The sequence below is a fragment of the Dermochelys coriacea genome, chromosome 9 (assembly GCF_009764565.3).
Source record: "Dermochelys coriacea isolate rDerCor1 chromosome 9, rDerCor1.pri.v4, whole genome shotgun sequence".
Taxonomy (NCBI): Eukaryota; Metazoa; Chordata; order Testudines; family Dermochelyidae; genus Dermochelys; species Dermochelys coriacea.
The window spans coordinates 17,100,108-17,112,282 of NC_050076.1; the positions used below are offsets into that span (position 1 = coordinate 17,100,108).

A 12,175-nucleotide genomic window follows, 5' to 3' on the forward strand; every position below is an offset into this window, starting at 1 on the left:
TTTAATGTTATTGTAGGTAGATGGAATCCAGTTCTGTTTGTTCTGGTTTACATAAAATCCCTGTTATGTGGTTTTTGTTTTAAAAAAAAACAAAAACCAAAAAAAACACACAGTTGTATTGTCTTACCTACCATTAAATAATTTTTTTTCACAGTGTAACACCCACCCAGCTCTCACCTGAGAAGTAAATTATACCACCACTGTGACAGATCATTATTAAATCTTGGTCAGTGGTTTTGGGATGGGATGACCCTCAACTGTACAGTATTTCAAATTATAACACAATAACTACTCGGAGGTCAATTTACAATAACTTTAGAAGAGGAATGGTTAGCATTAAAAACAAAAAGCAAGCTGCCTCTTCCCATCCTCAATGTTCTAAGAGATTAAGGACTCTTTAGTAATGAAGCTAAGAGATTGTATCTTGTTTTGAACATTAACAAAAGCTTCTGGAATTGCTTCAGGAAGGAACTGTGTCAGATTTAAAGCTAGTTCACTTTGATTACATATTACCTTTGATGTGTAGCTTCTGTTGCTTTTTAAAATTGAGTTAAGAACTTTCTTTAACCAATTTCTTCCTGTTTCCAGATCAAGATATTGACTTTTGTATTTTTTCTAAATCCACTTGCTGATAATGGTATGTTAAAGATATTAAGGTATTTTGGATTGTGTCTATAGAAATTTAGAAATAAAGTCTTTTGGGATTGTTTCGGTGCATATGGAAACCTTGACTTCTCTTTAAGCACAAACTCTTATTTAACATGCTTTAGTATAGCTAAAAGCTGAGCCTTTAACCCATTACATTAATATTTTTCAGGAAAGTTTACAAATACTACTTTAAAGATTAAAAAGTCCTGTTAATTTGCTGCTTATAGCTTCCTCCTTGCACTTTTATAGAACCTTTTGTGACTGGTTTGGTCACAGAATCTCCCTCAAGACTGTCACTAGATGTGCTGGGATACCACTGAGAACAAACTTCCCTGCCAGAGAAGGCTTCCCTCCACTCCTGTCTTGCTGAGCTGGACACACCAGTCTGCTACAGCACAGACCAAGAGGTTGGGCCAGGCCCCCTGCAGTTCACAGAAACTAAGATTCACTTAGCCCAGGGGCTTCTAAGTTAACAGGGACTTTCCCAGCACCCAGTAGTCAGTCTTTCTGGGAGCCTAAACCGCAAATGAATCTGTTTTACTCTGTATAAAGCCTATACAGAGTAAACTCAAATTGTCCACCCTCTATAACACAGAGATATGCACAGCTGTTTGCTCCCCCAGGTATTAATTACTTACTCTGGGTTAATTAATAAGCAAAAGTGATTTTATTAAGTATAAAAAGTAGGATTTAAGTGGTTCCAAGTTATAACACAGAATAAAGTAAGTTACCTAGCAAAATAAAACAAAACATGCAAGTCTAAGCATAACACAGTAGGAAACTGAATACAGGTAAATCTCAGCCTCAGAGATGTCCCAGTAAGCTTCTTTCACAGACTAGACTCCTTTCTAGTCTGGGCCCAATCCTTTTCAGACCAATGTTGTGGCTTATGGCCTGGGTCCAGCAATCACTCACACTCCTGTCGGTACAGTCCTTCGTTCCAGTTTCTTTCAGGCATCTCTTTGGGGTGGAGAGGCCATCTCTTGAGCCAGCTGAAGACAAAATGGAGAGGCTTCCAGGGCCTTTTATATTCTCTCTCTTGTGGGTGGCAACCCCTTTGTTCTTCTGTGCAAAATCACAGCAACAAGATGGAGTTTGTAGCCATCTGGGCAAGTCACATGTGCATGAATGATTCAGCTTTTTGCAGGCCGACGCCATATTTTACATTTTAGTTTGAATGTACCCAGGAAAGCTCAGATGAGTCTCCCAAAGTCCATTGTCAGTTAAATGTTTCTTGATTGGGCACTTACTCAGAATAGTTCTTTCTCAAAAAGCTGACCAAATGCTTCACTGATGCTACTTAGAATAAAACACATTGAGATATAAGTACATAGCCAATATTCATAACTTCAAATACAAAAATGATACACATATACAGACAGCATAATCATAAACAGCAAATTACAACCTTTCCATAGACACCTTACTTGACCTCCTTTGTACAAGATTTGGTGCAACTATAGGACCTTGGTTGCAACAATGATCTATATAGTCACAGTTCATGTCAGTAACGTCACACCTCTCACCTGTGGAGCTCAAAGCATTTTACCAACATAGGCAAGTCTTGTTAAATCCAATTGACAGTTGGGAAAACCTGGGAAAGTCTCCATCTCTCTGTGCCTAAATTCACCTAGCAAATCAGTGGCAGCATTCAGAATAGAATCCTTGGGACCTCGTTTTAAATCATGTGCTCTCACTACTAGACAAAGTGTCTTCCATGGTGAAACAGTAGCATGACCATTAAATTACCTTGTACAAGAATGCCTTTAACTAACTCCATGGCCCTTTTCCTGTGTCAAACATTCCTTGAATCTGGAACTGTGTGTGTGCATGCATGTGTATTTATTTTCAGGAAAATTCTGCTGCCACTTCTTGGTCTATTATGAAGGTGGTCAGTTTCAGTGCCCTGGTTCAGGATGCTGCTCTGTAACCATCTCTAGCACAATCCACTTATTTTTTTTATTCCTGCCTGGCAGCATTTAGTTGCACTTTCTGGAGGAGGCACTTCCAACTCCCAGAATTCTCCAAGTATTGATATGAAGGAAATTGCATTTTGAGACATTTCCTTATTCTAATTGCCATAGTTTGGTCTCCATCTCCCATGTCTCTTCACACTGATCTGCATATTTTACTTTGGAACAAAGAATGGCCCGCCCAGGCCAATAGTGGCAGGAGCAGAACGGCAATTTGGAGCCAGTGGTCTATCCAACCCTTATACCAGGCTGAGGAGAGCTGCTGAAGCCACACTACTATCCACACTGTTGGGTTAGCAACAAATCAAATCATTTTCATTCAATAAACTTCCTTAAAGAAAGCTATGTAGGAATGTAGACTTGAAATAGACTTCCCAATTTACTAGTGTCCTCAAGAGCTGTTGCCTGTGCCTGATGGAATATCCCTCGTAACTCTGGCTTTTGTTCTGAGATCTGGCTTCTTGTTTCTCTCGGTAGGTATGGCTAGGAACTGTGCAGCTACAACATGCTCAGTCTTGGGGTGGGGGTTCTCTCACTTTCTATAGCACAAGTAGAGTTTCATTTCTACGCCTGCTTTATGAGAAGCAGTGATGGTTCATTACCGGAGTCATGTTGGATCATATGTGGTCACAGCAAGGGACTGGAGGTGGGGTGAGTGGGAAAGCAGGCAAAGAAAGTGTCCTAGCTGCTTTCTCTCACACAAAGTCAGAGAAGACCTAAGCGGTAGATAGCTTTACTGTCTGTCTCTGCCCACCTTCATTTGCAGTATTTATCACTGCTGGCATTTTACAGGCATGCTGGAGTTCTTTTGCATAGCAGGGAGAAGCACTGCCCCCTCCCCTGACCAGAAATAACTAAAAGTATTTTAGAATTATCGGTTACAAAGCTAGACCTCCAGAAAGACCCTATCTAATCCTTCCAGATATCTGATCAAAGAATACCACTGCACTTAGACAATCAGTCTGTGATTATATACATAAGCTACTTGGGCAGCAATGCATTGTCCTTGATCTCAACAGATGCTAAGTAACCTTGGCACCATCCCAGAATGTAGATCTAGCTGAAGTAGGTAATTTCTCGTGCAATCACTTCTTGTATTCCATTAAATAAAGAGAGCTCTGGGTACTCTCAACATAGTCACCTATATTAGGGGTTCTCAACCTTTTTCTTTCTGAGGCCCCCCCCAACATGGTATAAAACTCCACTTGTGCCACAACAACTGTTATTCTGCATATAAAAGCCAAGACCAGCATTAGGGGGTGGCAAGCAGGACAACTGCCTGGGGCCCCACAAAGCTAAGTTGCTCAGGCTTCAGCTTCATCCTTAGGTGGCAGGGCTCGGGGCCCCGGGCTTCAGCCCCTTGTGGTGGGGCTTTGTCTTTCTGCCCCAGGCTCCAGCAAACCTAATGCCGGCCCTGCTTGGCAGACCCCTTGAAACCTGCTCATGCTCCCCCAGGGGGTCCCAGACCCCTGGTCGAGAATCACTGACCTATATCACCAATTATCTAATTCTTCAGTTCAAATATGTTGTCAACAGTAGGATAAACAGCTGTTAGAGACCCTTTCCTGGGTGAACAGCCAGAATGGAAACCTTTGTAGCTCCTTTAAACGCTTCTGATGGGACTTCCCCTAAAATCACACGAATCTCCAAAAGGCTATGGGCCAAATTCTGCCCTCATCCATGTGCAGCCACAGTGAAGCCAGTTATAATTACCCCAACGCGTTCTCCCACAGACTTCAATACCCAGGTACTGAACATCAGCGTAACAAGCAGAATTTAGTTTATAAGCCATCTGATCCAATTCCCATGCAAAATTATCCCATAGCCATATTCTCAATTCCCCATTTTTGGAGGAAAAAATTATTTCCAACATTAAAATAAGGGGCCCCAGATTGCCTCTTCCTGGGTCTCACAGCTAATGTAAATAGCCATAACTCAGTAGAATAAATATGGAAAGTTTCTTGCCACTGAGTTACGCTGACTTCCTGAATTTTCCAGCTTTATTAGGGGTTTGTGCCCTTTTAAAAAGCAAGCATGAGGCCATTCTTGATTCATTCTTGGCTCCATTACCTCTCTTTGCTACAGTAGCTTCTTACCTCGCAAAGAAATAAAAAACAGATGGAAAAAGGACATGAGACAAAGCTTAATTGTAAAGAGGCAGCCCCACACAATGTTTTATCCATTGCAGAAAATCATATATTTGTATCATTATGTGATCCTTTGCATGATTGTTGTTGAAATACAGAAAATATGTAGAAGCCAATGGAGCTATACCAATCTACACTAATTGATCCGATTCTTGATGCTAAATGTTAGGCATCAAAGGACATCCCTTATAAAAAGGGACAAGTGAGCTTCACTCTAAAATATAAGGCACCAAATAAGGAACATTCTTGTAACATCTCATACTCCGTGAATTTTCAAACTGCTACACTATGGAGACTAGACCAAATTCATCTCTGGAATAAGGATCACAGCTCCCAGTGAAATCAATGGAAGCTATGCCTGCTTATAGCAGGGGCAGGTGTGGCTCATGATTGCTAATTACAGGTGTCACTCTTAGCTCTCTTTTCCTGGGAGCAACCAGTTTAGCTGCACTGAGATTACCTCATTTTTCTTAACCTAAGGAAAAAACATCAATATTGCAGGTTTCACATCAACACTGCAAAATAGAAACCTTAAACTATCTTACGATGCAGAGAACAAACTCACTTAAGTCCCAGTGCCATTTTCCATTTCCTCATGCCAAAGGGAGGTCATCACCACACAGTTGAGCTGGAAGGGAATAGATCAGGGGTGGGCAAACTTTTTCACTTGAGGGCCAGATCAGGGTTCTGAAACTGTATGGAGGGCTGGGTGGGACAGGCTGTACCTCCCCAAACAGTCTGGCCCCCGCCCCCTATCTGTCCCCCTCCCACTCCCCACCCCCCTGACTGCCCCCCTCAGTATCCCTGACTCATCCAACTCCCCCCCCCGCTCCTTGTCCCCTCACTGCCCCCTCCCAGGACTCCCCACCCCTAACTGCCCCCCCGGGATCCCACCCCCTATTCAATCCCTCCCTGTCCCCTGACTGACCCAACCCCTATCCACACCCCTGCCCACTGACAGGCCCCCCTGGGACTCCCATGCCTATCCAACCTCCCATTCCCCATCCCCGACCGCTCCCCCAGAACCTCTGCCCCATCCAACTGCCCCCTGCTCCCTGTCCCCTGATTGCCCCCCAGAACCCTCTGTCCCTAATCCAACCACCCCACTCCCTGCCCCCTTACTATGCCGCTCAGAGCAGCAGGACTGGCAGCTGCACCTCCCGACTGGAGCCAGCCACACTGTCGCGCTTCCCGGCAGGAGCTCACAGCCCTGTTGCCCAAAGCGCTGGCGGGACAGAGAGCTGAGGCTGTGAGAGAAGGGGGGATAGCAGGGGAGGGTCCCGGGGCTAGCCTCCCCAGCCAGGAGCTCAAGGGCCAGGCAGGACAGTCCCATGGGCCATAGTTTGCCCACCTCTGGAATAAATGCAGGTAGTTGACCTTGTATAGTTTCCTCTCCTGTATAGTTTCTTCCTAGAGAAGGAAGAATTTGGCCCATTATTAGGAAGTTGCAAGTTTTAGATTGACCACCTGTTGTTCTCAACTGCAAATGGAGACACTGGTTCAGATTCCACTGTGTTAAAGTGACAGTACAGAATTCAATCCAGAGTCTATTTATAAATAACATTTCAGTTTTGTTTAACACTGACCTGGTCAGAGCCAAGTAGGTTCCATCTCCCCATGTCAAGTTATCCATGACTCTCTTCTAGTCATAACTCAGTTTATCCTCCTGTAGCCTCCCTCATTGCTGTACTGTCAGCAACTCAATGAGCTGAATTTCTAGTTGTATAATGACCTCAAGTTATTGTACCCTAAGCAGGTCACACAAGAATTCCACATTATTCTGAAAAGCCTCTTCTGATCTTTTCTGGAGAACAAACTGAGCCATGTAAAATGTATCTGGGGAGTTTTATATTAATAAATGACCTTCATAAGTATGAACTATTCAAATGAATGAAATACCCCTCGGAGATCAAGTGAATCAGGTATCACTAGCAATTTCTAATTGTTTGAGGATGATCATCCTGTTAGATTTACAAAACCTAGGGTCAGCAAGTGGCTATCACTATCTAAGTTGAAGGATAAGGAAGAGATAGGGGCTAGTAGTGAGAGCACTTAGTTGACATGAAGAAGGATAAAAAATGGAATTGAGAGCCAGGACTGTATTCTAGTCCCAGTTTTGCCACTGATTTACAGCATGAGCTTCAGTACTTGAAGTTAATTAGATTAATCTAATCAGAGTAAACAGAAAAGTGCCCTTTCCTGGAGTTCAGCTTGATCCTGTAACCTCCAGCTGTGGAGTCCAGCATTCACAAGGCATTCTCTCCCTTCTGGTTCCCAAGAAGCCACTGTTTAAGATCTTCCTTGGACACCTATACAAGGTGAGCTAGAGTTAATTTCTTGTCATTGGGACCAAGCAATGCCCTCTTGTGTTTGTGTCTGATCCAAAGTCAATGGGAATCTTTCCACTGAACTCAAATGGGGAAAGGTAGTTTAAGCTCTGTGTCTATTTTTGCATTGTTGTGAAAGCTGTCATGCTGATGTTCTATTCCTTTGATTAAGAAAAGTGAGGTGATGTCAATCTACCTACACTGACTGCTCCCAGGAAGAGAGTTGCTTTCAAGTGAACCTTACAAGTGAACCACATTTGCTCCTGCTGTGACTTCACTGGGAGCTGTATTCCTTATGCCTCTAGTCACTTAATTTGCAATTCTGGTACTGCTTTAATCAGCCTTTCATAATCTAGGCACTCAGTAATTGAGTAATGTCTCTTGTTCTATGTCTCTGCCCTGAAGTTACAGTCAGTTAGGTGGGACTGGCTTTTGGTTCTTAGGAGCAAATCTACAACAGCGCTTTCTCAGTTTAGGGTTGATGTTAGGCTTTGCATAGTGCCCTATGTACTATTTCAGGTTCATCCCTATTTGACTTTTGATTACCTGTGTGTTTTTCCTTCCTCCCCCCACCGATTTCCCCCCCCCATGTATTAATCCCATTCCTTTCCTAGTCCTTACGTTAACCGGGAATAGTTTCCACTTTTGTCATTAGGAAGGTTGCAAGAGGTTTATTAGACTTGTGGTTGATGTTTTGGTTCTTGTTGGTGGCCTGCCTACTTGGCCTTCGTTTGTGATGTTAATGTGTGCTGATTTCATCATAGGATGCTTATATGTTGGTCTTTTGGACATAAATAGTCTACTCCATTCCTCAATTTCCTCCACTACATGAGGTGGATAGTGATATTTACTCATCTCACAGTGATGTTGTGAAGCTACATAGCTAATAGTTAATGCTTGAAATGCCCTTTGAGATGCTCCTTAAGTACAGGAGAGCAATGTGGTGTTAGAATAATAACAATTGTCCGGTACATCATGTTTGTCAGAGTACAAGTGCTATAGGGCTGGGATCTGGTCTTTTTATGTGTGTTATAGCACTGTCTACTGTGCTGTTTAAATAACAATGGGCCAAATTATCCCCTCTGCCTATGAAGAGGAATAAAACCAGCAGGAATGTGTAGATAAGGGAGTTGGCTCCCTTTGTAACATCATACCTTTGTCCCTGAACCTCCGAGAGGGTCTTTCACTAGCATAGGGATTCCTATTTGGGGGTGGAACAGGTTGGAGGCAGAGTAGAGGGTGGTACAGGAGGAGGGGTTAACTTTACAATCAGCACTGAATCTGTTATTTTACATATGTTGCCTGATATATGGATTGTGCATTAATTAGATAGGCTTTTGTCCCAAGATCAGGGCCAGTATTATTAAAATTACTGTTCATTTGGGAACTCCGATGTGTACGGTTTTTGTCCCAAGATCAGGGCCAGTATTATTAAAATTACTGATCATTTGGGAACTCTGATGTGTACGGTTTTTGTCCCAAGATCAGAGCCAATATTATTAAAAATTACTGTTCATTTGGGAACCCTGATGTGTACAGTTGCAACATTCACACTTAGAAAAACCCTTCTGTATCTGTAATAGTTGTATTAACAGAGTTAGCTAAGTCACCAACATTCTAACCAGCAAGATAGATAGAGATAATACAGAATGTACATTTGATCATCCATATTGTTGAACATTAACACCATCCCTTGCAGAACAACCTGAAATGTTAGACATTATCTTTCTCATCACCATCACCTTCCTCATCGCCATCATCGGTGATCATCATCCTGGCACCTCCCAAGGGCTACATCTCTCCCTCCCAAAGCACCTGGGCTGGAATACAACTTTTATAATGTGTTACGCTGACACCAGGATGCCTAATGCACATTAAGTGTGTGTGGGAGGGTCTCCACCCTTCCTTGTTTGTTTTTTTCCTCAATGTGCTAATGTTGGAGTATCCTTCTCCCATAGGTTACTAGGTGTTGTACCTCAAGCTTATTAGAATATACATCCATTAGTTGCCATGGCACTCTTGTGATCAGATATCTGCAGATGTTCCTATCTTAAAATATCAAAAAGCTTATATCAGTTCATATTCCTTTGCTTACCTGGTTCCATTTTATACAAAAAATCCCCTAAGTGTAATAATCCTGGTTCCCCAAGAACTCAGGGTCACTGTTTGGTAACTCACTCATGCTAAGGCTCATAGGCCTCAAAGCTTTATGATAACTGCTCAAGCTAGCAGAATGTAGGTTTGTAGGTTTCTTGCATTACTGATACATAAATTACCTCTAAGCTAGGTGTATGGGCTACACCTAACTACTGTACTTAAGTGACTTCACTGTTGTAGTGTCCAAGCACCTGAGGCTGTATGGATTTTTGCATGTGCTGTTTCTATACTATGTACATACCCTCTCTGTCCTTTATGGTGAATTCCCGGGACAATTGCCTCTGTTGAATGTAGCTATGAAACTGTTATGTATTTTTCTTTTTCTGTACTGATCGTTTACATTTCTAAGAACTCAGGGTGGGATCCACAAAAATACTTCAGCATCTGAAAATGGGATTTAGGTGCCTAAGTCCCCCCATGGCAACTCACAAAACTCCCGCTGAATGCTGTAGACACCGAAGTTCACTTGTTGCCTAAGTTTTTCAAAGTGAAAATTCCATAGGCGCCTACATTTTTACCTCTGGGCTTATGCACTGCTGCTTCACTCTAGGTGTCTGGATGCCTATCTCCCACCTAAGCCCCAGGGCAATTCATGAACCAGGAGAAGACAGGCATTTGACTGCTTGTCTTGTCCACGGGACTCAAACAGGCAGGTACCCTCTGAAAAGCATATCATATTGTGCCCCATTCAAAAGTCAGCTAAAGGAGGAGGAAATGGTGGTCATCTTCTAGCCCAGTGGTTAGAGCACTCACCTAGGATGTGGGAGACTCGGGTTCAATTTTCCCCTCCTTGCAGTAGTAGAAGGGAGTCCCCAGTTCAAATCCCAACTCTCAGGCGAGTGCTCTAACCACTGAACTAAGAGAGAGTCTGATTGGCAGTCGTTCAGTCTCTCCTATTGAAGCTGTATCATTGTTGAGAAATAATGAGCCTGATTGGAGCAGGGGGACTTGACTCAAGGGTACCCTAACCACTAGGGGCTTGGGGTGTAGGAGGGTGCTCTGGGTTGGGACTGAGGGGTTTGGAGGTTGGGCTGGGGTGCAGGGGGGAGTGAGGGCTCTGGCTGGGGATGTGGGCTCTTTTATAGAACAGTGGGTACACTCTTTCATGGTAAACCTTGCTGTTAACATTACATACATAGCACATCTTAAATCAGCAGCCAGCAGAAGACGATGGCCAGCAGTCATACTGCACCGTCTTCTGCCGAGCACCCCGGAGATGACGATGGCTAGCGATCGTACTGCACAGTCTGCTGCCAACAAGATGTATAAAGATAGATGAAGTGGATCAAAACAAGAAATAAACCAGATTTGTTTTGTATTCATTTTCTCCTCCCTCCCTCTGTGAAATCAATGGCCTGCTAAACCCAGTTTTGAGTTCTGTCCTTGAGGTTTTGAGTTCTATCCTTGAGGGGGCCATTCTGTTTCTCGCAAAGCCACCCCCTTTGTTGATTTTAATTCCCTCTAAGCCAACCGTGGAAGCCATGTCATCAGTCGCCCTCCCTCCGTCAGGGCAACGGCAGACAATCGTTCCACGCCTTTTTTCTGTGCAGATGCCATAACACGGCAAGCATGGAGCCCACTCAGATCACTTTGGCAATTAGGAGCACATTAAACACCACACGCATTATCCAGCAGTATATGCAGCACCAGAACCTGGCAAAGCGAAACCGGGCGAGTAGGCGACATCAGCGCAGTGACGAGAGTGATGAGGACATGGACACAGACTTTTATCAAAACACGGGCCCTGGCAAGGTGGACATCATGGTGCTAATGGGGCAGGTTCATGCAGTGGAACGCTGATTCTGGGCTCGGGAAACAAGCACAGAGTGGTGGGACCACATAGTGTTGCAGGTCTGGGATGATTCCCAGTGGCTGCGAAACTTTTGTATGCATAAGGGCACTTTCATGGAACTTTGTGACTTGCTTTCCCCTGCCCTGAGGCGCAAGAATACCAAGATGAGAGCAGCCCTCACAGTTGAGAAGTGAGTGGAAATAGCCCTGTGGAAGCTTGCAACGCCAGACAGCTACCAGTCAGTCGGGAATCAATTTGGAATGGGCAAATCTACTGTGGGGGCTGCTGTGATGCAAGTGGCCAACGCAATCAAAGATCTGCTGATATCAAGGGTAGTGACCCTGGGAAATCTGCAGGTCATAGTGGATGGCTTTGCTGCAATGGGATTCCCTAATTGTGGTGGGGCCATAGACGGAACCCATATCCCTATCTTGGCACCGGAGCACCAAGCTGGCGAGTACATAAACCGCAAGGGGTACTTTTCAATGGTGCTGCAAGCTCTGGTGGATCACAAGGGACGTTTCATCAACATCAACATGGGATGGCCAGGAAAGGTACATGATGCTCACATCTTCAGGAACTCTGGTCTGTTTCAAAAGCTGCAGGAAGGGACTTTATTCCCAGACCAGAAAATAACCGTTGGGGATGTTGAAATGCCTATAGTTATCCTTGGGGACCCAGCCTACCCCTTAATGCCATGGCTCATGAAGCCATACACAGGCAGCCTGGACAGTAGTCAGGAGCTGTTCAACTACAGGCTGAGCAAGTGCAGAATGGTGGTAGAATGTGCATTTGGACTTTTAAAAGTGCACTGGTGCAGTTTACTGACTCGGTTAGACCTCAGCAAAACCAGTATTCCAATTGTTATTACTGCTTGCTGTGCGCTCCACAATATCTGTAAGAGTAAGGGGGAGACGTTAATGGCGGGGTGGGAGGTTGAGGCAAATCACCTGGCTGCTGGTTACGCACAGCCAGACGCCAGGATGGTTAGAAGAGCACAGGAGGATGCGGTGCGCATCAGAGAAGCTTTGAAAACCAGTTTAATGACTGGCAGGCTATGGTGTGAAAGTTCTGTTTGTTTCTCCTTGATGAAACCCCCCATCCCTTGGTTCACTCTACTTCCCTGTAAGC

At 44.1% G+C, this 12,175-nt stretch overlaps 1 long non-coding RNA gene across 1 annotated transcript; it reads right to left on the bottom strand.

The window, feature by feature from the left end:
- Positions 1-3,375: 3,375 nt before the first annotated feature.
- LOC122455852 lies at positions 3,376-7,972 on the bottom strand. The gene is made up of 2 exons (XR_006274350.1): positions 5,926-7,972; positions 3,376-5,396 (listed from the first exon to the last, which is right to left on the bottom strand). It is a non-coding gene; the product is annotated as an uncharacterized LOC122455852 (long non-coding RNA).
- Between the last annotated feature and the right edge of the window lie 4,203 nt (positions 7,973-12,175).